Raw genomic sequence first — 7500 nt, 5'->3', positions numbered from 1 at the left:
AAAGGCAAAAACCGAAGCCATTGCCTTCTTTATTTGTAAAGATATCCAGCCTTACAGTGTTGTAGAAAACGAGGGCTTCCAAGCTACACAAGCTAACCAGCTAGCGAAACCGTTAGCTTACGCTAACCAGCTAGTAACCTCTGAAAGAGTGTTCAGCACAGCTGGTGACATAGTTACAGCACATCGCAGTTTGCTTCATCCTGATCATGTGGATCAACTCATATTCCTAAAGAAAACCCTTAAAATAGGACAAATTAGTTAAATTTAGTGTATGAGGCAGTTGATCAACATGTTTAGGATGAAGCAAACTGTGTTGTGACTGCCAGGTAGGCTATAGTTAAAAAAAACACATATACACATACATGTTATCTTTTGTCAGAGACATTGTTAATGATTTGTTGTCTGACAAATAAATGAATCATTATGTACCATATTAAATTGCATAGAATTATATTCTTTTGCATCGCATCTCGTTGAATCGCATCGTGTCGAATCACACTGCATCGCAATAGGGGTGAATCGTATCGTATCGCATTAGTAGCTGCTTTTATGTATCTTTAATGTATCGGATCGTTGGCAGTGTATCGAGATATGTATCGCATCGTCTTCAGTGATGGAGATGCACATCCCTAATACATACATACACATACAGATATAAATGAACATATATGTGCCAATAGGCCTACACACATGTACTGACCTGACTATATTTCAGTATGTATGTATGTATGTAAAGTAAGTATGGTTGGCTAAGGCCCTGGGGCTGTTCCTGCTTGCACAACAGTAAGCCTTCAGTACCAGAGCACATCTGCCCATCTTACTGTTAGCATCCACAAGGCCATACTGCTGCGTGTGTGTGTGTGTGTGTGTGTGTGTGTGTGTGTGTGTGTGTGTGTGTGTGTGTGTGTGTGTGTGTGTGTGTGTGTGTGTGTGTGTGTGTGTGTGTGTGTGTGTGTGTGTGTGTGTGTGTGTGGTGTGTGTGTGTGTGTGTGTGTGTGTGTGTGTGTGTGTGTGTGTGTGCTAAACCTGACTGATGCGATCCTGCTGTCAATACTGGATTCACTGTTGCAGAACACTCGGCATACCCTGTTTTACTGAGGAGAAGTATTTTTCTTGGTCTGGTTCTGATATAACTTGCAGCAGAAATAACACAGAAAGGAGGTGGTGTTTTACTGATTACTACACCTGCTGTTGCCATAGCCACTGCTTGACCTGCAGCACCAAGCAACAGATAAGAAATACTGTCCTTTTAGGCAGAAGCACAGGAGCTATCCATGGTCCTGAAAGCGAGTGGGATATTCACAAACCACCCTGCAGCATCAGATGGCCATTGCCCTTCAGGCTTGGATGTGAAATTGACTTTGAGAGGCAGAGGACAATTTTCTCTGGGGCATTTATTTATTTGTTTAACCACCACCCCACCCCCCACCCCCACACACACACACCTACCCACCCTAACACTCACACACACACACACTTACATAAAGGTTATGGTACCTTAGTCCGGGTCAGCATCGACTACTAACAAGGACCTCAGGCGGGCGTATGGATTCAGAGCTGAGCAGTACAACCCACAGCAGCTTTCTAGAGTATATGAGTCTATTCTCCATCAGCCTATAGCTATGCATCTTTACATAATCAATCGGAGTTACTGACAGAGGTCAAACTAGACCAGTACATGGCCTAATCTGGAGGTAAAAATTATGGATTCCATAAGTGACCCGTGTGAAAACAAAAACTCACTTTCTCACAAATAATTGACTAATACACACACACACACATCTTGCCTCACTCCGGTCACACACACACACACACACACACAGGATCTATCTGGAAATCACTAAATCAGCTCTTCAACTGGCAATGAAGTAGGCTCCCCCACTGATCACATATTGATTACCTCGATTACTGATCACATATTGATTACTACATCGACTGACACACCAAGGCTTTTGGGACCTTCATCCCCAAAGGGCAGTGTCCTGTTAGACCCATTTCCTTAGTTCATTCAATCACACATAGACAATCCTTCCTTCCCAAACCTCACACTCTATGAGTCCCATCCATCTCTGATTGGACCCACACGCACAAGTGTTCACTGATCATCGACTTACACATTCACTGATTTGGACAGTGCTTGGCCATGGGATGAAATATAAAAGATGTTATTCTTTTAAGAGAGTGTTAATTAGTATCATATGCATCATATGCTGAAATTGTCCAAAGTGATTTCTGCGTGTGCAGTAGGAACTCTTCTATAGGTTGAGGTGCCCACAGGCAAAATGCCAGATATATTTGTTATCATCAATCACTTTCATTGAATATCCACTATGAACCTCCCATAAATCGAAAACATGATCTAGACATAAAATTGATTGAGCCTTACAGCCTCTCTCTCTCTCTCACACACACACACACACACACACACACACACACACACACACACACACACACACACACACACACACACACACACACACACACACACACACGCTGAAGGGACCGACATTTGATAGTTAGTTTAATAAATATATTCCATAGTCAATAATTCAATATATCTGACCTAGTGGTCATTTTAGTGTTCTTTGGATTTCGTGAGTTGTAAAAACTTCTCATGTGTATTCTGTTCCTGGCCTACATGAGGTGTGAGAAGCCCTCACAGCTTCCCCCCCTGACTAGAGACATATAATAATTAGCATTTAGGGATCCACCCCCCCTGGCATGCACACAGCTTAAATTCTGTGCTTTCCCAAAAGATAGGGAGTGAAAGAGATTTAGGTGGAACACACTCTGTGAAATCTATCTCTCTGTCCTCCTCTGGTGCGCGCCACTGAAAGAATAAACCTGGACTTAGTTTTTCATCACAATCTGACTGAGTCTCCGATACATTTGGGATATAGAAATAATTCCTTTCAATTGGAGGTCCACCACCGAGATATTAATTCTTGGAATTTTGCTGAGATTTCAGTTCTGCTGTAAAGATCCCCTGTACCCCGGCTGACACAAACGCTTTGGTAAGTACACTTACCTAAATCTTGGGAAATATAGGAAGTAGAGTCCTGTCTAAGAACAGAAATCTTATGTTATTTTACTTTTATTTTTTATTGTGATGTCTTAGAAGTTGACACACACGGTGCTTGTCTTAGAAGTTGACACATCTAAGTTTTTTGGGTATTGGTCCGAGGCAGTCTGAGCTGTGATTGTGATATACTCTATTGTTTTACTTACCGCTCAGATAAATTTCCCAAGAGGATAAAAAAGGTTGTGGTCATAATCAGAGGTTAAATTGGGCCGGAGCGCTCCGGAGCTCAGCTCCGCCTCCTCAGGTCCACAACAAACCCCGCCGGAGCTCAGCTCCGTCTCCCTCAGTGTAAAATAATCATATACTACTTTTAATATTTTTTCATCTCCTGACAAAATGCATTGCAATATGAGACTATATAACTCACAAGACTACGCAAAGACACTGTAGCCAATCAATGATACTACATGGAATTATGAGAGGCATTCTACTGATTCTCTCGTGAAATGCACGTCAGTGAACGTCAAAAATCGACACCTACAATCTTTGGTGATTGTTAAGACGGTTTTCTAAAGGATCATTGTTGTTGTTAATAAGCTATCCATCAAAGCGCCACCGCTAGAATGTGTGAAGAAGGTAAGTGTTCTATGACCTGTTTTTGGTATTCAGACTGACATTTCAGCCTGAAACAACAAATGATCTAACCTAACTTAAAGGACGCAGCCAAGCAGTTTAGCCTTCACTCAGAACAGAACCTAATAGCCAACTAGCCAAGCTATCCTAACCCAAAGAAAAAACATGGCACAACTTTGCGACAAAGTGCAGTTGAACTCGCATCAAGGGGCTAATATACATAGGTGGACAAGGGCACAACAAACGTCTATGATGGCCAATGACGCCCGCACTAAAAAGCGACCATACAAACCACTGGCTAGCTAGCCGCTAGCAAATGTCAGATCTTGTAGCCTACCTGATCTCTTGACACTCTGAAGACAGCATAGCATCATCAAATTATCCAGTTTACATGTTGATGGGGATCTTCACGTAATGATCTTGTCACATATAATCAGGCCAATAATCCCAATTTTGAAAAAAATTAAAAGGTTGCCTCTGTTTACATTCTCCAATTAAGTTACACAATTAGTTAGCCTATTTCATAGTTCATTGACTGACAAAGGGGTCTTTAGTGTTACCTACATTTCTATGATCTTTGCAATATAGGCCTAACTGAAATAATCAAACTGAACTATTAGTTTTCCAATACTTACTTAAAAATATATTTTTGAAAAAAACAGTTTAACTAAAATACTAGGATAATATGATATAAGGACATGTATGTTGTGGTTTCAGCTCTGAATTACACAAAATATTTAAGTTCACATAGGCTAACTTAAGGTTGTTGGTGCAAAGTAATTTAAAAAAAACTGTAATAGATTCCAATGATCCTGAAACAAGTGATGATATACTGTATGAATACCAATGTCCGTTTTAATGATATCTGCACTAATGTACTCATGAACATACATTTTATATTCTTCATGCAGCTTTGTTATGTGCTAATAATAAATACGTTTCTTAATGTTGTTTGATGATATTAAAAAGATAATTAATTGATTTTTAGCCTGTTTGTTTGAAAAACTATTCAACCCCTACACATTAGAAGTGGAAAAAGAGCCCCTTTAGTGTAATAATGCATTAATTCATACTTTATGTGAGAGCGAAAAGATGCTTTTGAAAGATGACCATTGACCGCACACAAGGGCTCCCCCTCCTCACAAAAGCCAATTTAACCACTGGTCATAATAACGGGTGTTTGAAAAGGGATCTACAGCATTTTAATATTTTAATTTAGAAATTGTTCTAAGTTAATTTGTAAATTATTTTACATTAGATTGTGCAGATTCAGTCTTTTTGAGATGGAAAACAAAGATTCAAGACGTATGGTCCCTTTGAGTGTTCAGATTGCAATGGCCAGTGTGGGAAATGATATAAAACATGAGAAAGTTAAAATTGAGATGATAAAAGATGGTTTTCAGCTAATTTGGGGAGTCAGGAAAGCCAGTCTATGGGTTTTAGACATTAAGTCTGAAAAGAAAAGACGGCGATATTCGCGCTATCTCATGAGCAGATGGACACAGCGTTCACAGGGTTTCTTGGTGGAATCAGCTGGCCAGCCAGCAGCCCTTCCTAGACTGCGTGAAAATATGAAACAGAATGCTGACAAACTTCAGGAAATTGTTAAAAGTTTACTGGGAAAAATCCTACCTACTGATGTAAAAAATCCTAGAGGTAAAGCAGATTATGCCAAGCTAAAAACTGAACTAATGGTCAGTGTGGGTAAAGCCATTTCACAGGTTGAGGAAATATCTCTCCAAATTGTTGCTGTAATGAATATTGATGTACCTCCAGTCGTTCCCTCACCATTTGTCGCTCCTGTCCATATCTATACAGACAGTCATTACACATACCATTCAACTCACACCTCAGGTCCCGTATGGAACAGCCCCCACTTCACCACGGCGGCTGAAGCCCCAATGGCCCATCAGGCAGAGATTATCACACTCTCTGACACACTGCCACAACTAACACTTTGTAAGGCTCTGTCCGTAAAGATACAGGACAGAGTGAACAAACTAAAGAATCACTGACTAAACGTAAAGAACAAACACAACACATAGCTGCAGTACAGGACGTACCCTCTCACAATAGTTATCAGCAAAGAAGGCAGAATATACCCCCACATACACCTTGTCACAAATGTGGGAAGTCAGGCCATTGGTCTAGCTCTTGTAGAAATAGACAGAGAAACACAGATAAACCTGTGTCCTCTCAGCAGCGGGGCATGGACTCTGACACAACCTCTGAGATTTTAAATCTTCTCAGAAGTTTGGCTAAATCTAACATCACTGATCAATAAGACCAGTTTGACTCATTGGATGCATCATATTCAGACATTCTTCCCCAATAACTGCATTCTCTGTCAAAGTTAATCAGGTGCAAGATTACAAAAGGCTGATCCTACTACTAAACACATATCCTAAATGAAATGATAACTGCAGAATGTTCTTTCTCAAACAGGTCTTAGCCTGGATGAATGTCTGACTTCATCAAATGATCCAGGAACGCTGAATTAATTATGAAGAACAAAAATCAAGGGCCACTGGAATCTGGATACAAAAAGGGGCTTTATGACATAATTCTGTAACTTAAACAACTTGTTTCCTTTTCTCTAGGCATGAACATCTGTCACCGGAGCAAGCACATGAATGTGTGTGTGTGTGTGTCTTTGTGCCGGCCGGCTGTATGAATGATTTTACATGACTTTTCACTGACTTGTTTTCAGGGTAAACTGTTAATAACTTTCCATTTATTTCACAGGATGTTATGTGTTGATTATGCAAACAGAAACATTTGGCTCCCTGTCCTTAGGGAATGGATGACACCGGATGACTCCGTTGGGCTCATCTATCGCAGATTAAACCTTTTGCATAAGATTAATTCTTTTGTTAAGATCTCTTTCAGAATCGAATCAGCTGACGGTCACCTGGACCCTACCACCGTCCCTCACAGTTGGACCGATAGAGCTCGCCACGGAATCAAAAGGGGGTGGAGCGGCCATTGGAAACCCAGACAGCGTTAATTCAATCAACATCAACTCCATCAACACCTTTCAACTCATAGAAGGCAGCATCTCGCCAAGGTGTCGAAAGGGGGACAACAGAGGGAACAGCAGGACCTTTTGAACAAACATCGCGAACAGCATCTCGCCAAGGTGTCGAAAGGGGGACAACAGAGGGAACAGCAGGACCTTTTGAACAAACATCGCGAACAGCCAACAACTTCAACCTTCACAGACGAGCAACACATCTGAAAGGAACGGCAACCTCCTGATATGCTAAGAGACGCATAGGCTAAATTACCCCATATGGAGCAAAGACCACAGGAGGGAAACAACGGACAATTCAAGCGTCACAGACACACACACATTAACACACACACACACAAACACACACACACGGATACTTGCTCACAGACACACACTTAACTGTATCAAACCGTCAACCCACATTTCAATAAAGTAATGACATGCCATGTACACCTCAGTAACCAGAAAGGAAATGCTTTAAGATGTTGTAACACTGTAATGTATCTCCCATAATCCGTTATCTTCTGTACAATTGTGTAATCCGAGCAATTTCATTTTTGTTTGAGTTCATCTTCATGTATAGTTCATTTTGTTCTGTGTTCCCACTGTTTGTAACTTCATGTTTCCGAATGGCTACCCTGTACTGTACATGTAATTATTTCTCTGCTTACATTTTTCGGCTCTCGTGGCTTCGAAAGGGCGGTCATTTTGATATGACGTCGGTAAGGAATTTCCCCTTAAAAACATCAGGGGGGCCCACCAAAAATTGGCAAACAGGTGTGAGGCACCCTGATGAGAAAAGGTTTCGCCTTACCTCGCGAGAGAATGCGCA

At 41.0% G+C, this 7500-nt stretch overlaps 1 protein-coding gene and 1 long non-coding RNA gene across 6 annotated transcripts in view; one reads left to right on the top strand and one right to left on the bottom strand.

The window, feature by feature from the left end:
• The window catches only part of LOC105909561 (MAM domain-containing glycosylphosphatidylinositol anchor protein 2-like), a 219706-nt gene that overhangs the window by 165621 nt on the left and 46585 nt on the right, over window positions 1-7500 (bottom strand). The gene's annotated exons all lie outside the window — the stretch shown is intronic.
• The window catches only part of LOC122133533, an 882-nt gene continuing 23 nt past the window's right edge, over window positions 6642-7500 (top strand). The window contains exons 1-2 of the long non-coding RNA XR_006152843.1: window positions 6642-6722; window positions 6795-7500. The exon at window positions 6795-7500 is cut by the window's right edge and continues 23 nt beyond it. This is a non-coding gene — a long non-coding RNA (uncharacterized LOC122133533). The remainder of the gene's footprint in view (window positions 6723-6794) is intronic.

This window comes from Clupea harengus, chromosome 15, assembly GCF_900700415.2.
Source record: "Clupea harengus chromosome 15, Ch_v2.0.2, whole genome shotgun sequence".
Taxonomy (NCBI): domain Eukaryota; kingdom Metazoa; phylum Chordata; class Actinopteri; order Clupeiformes; family Clupeidae; genus Clupea; species Clupea harengus.
The sequence above is the reverse complement of the archived record's forward strand: the minus strand, read 5'-3'. Positions and strand labels throughout refer to the sequence as shown.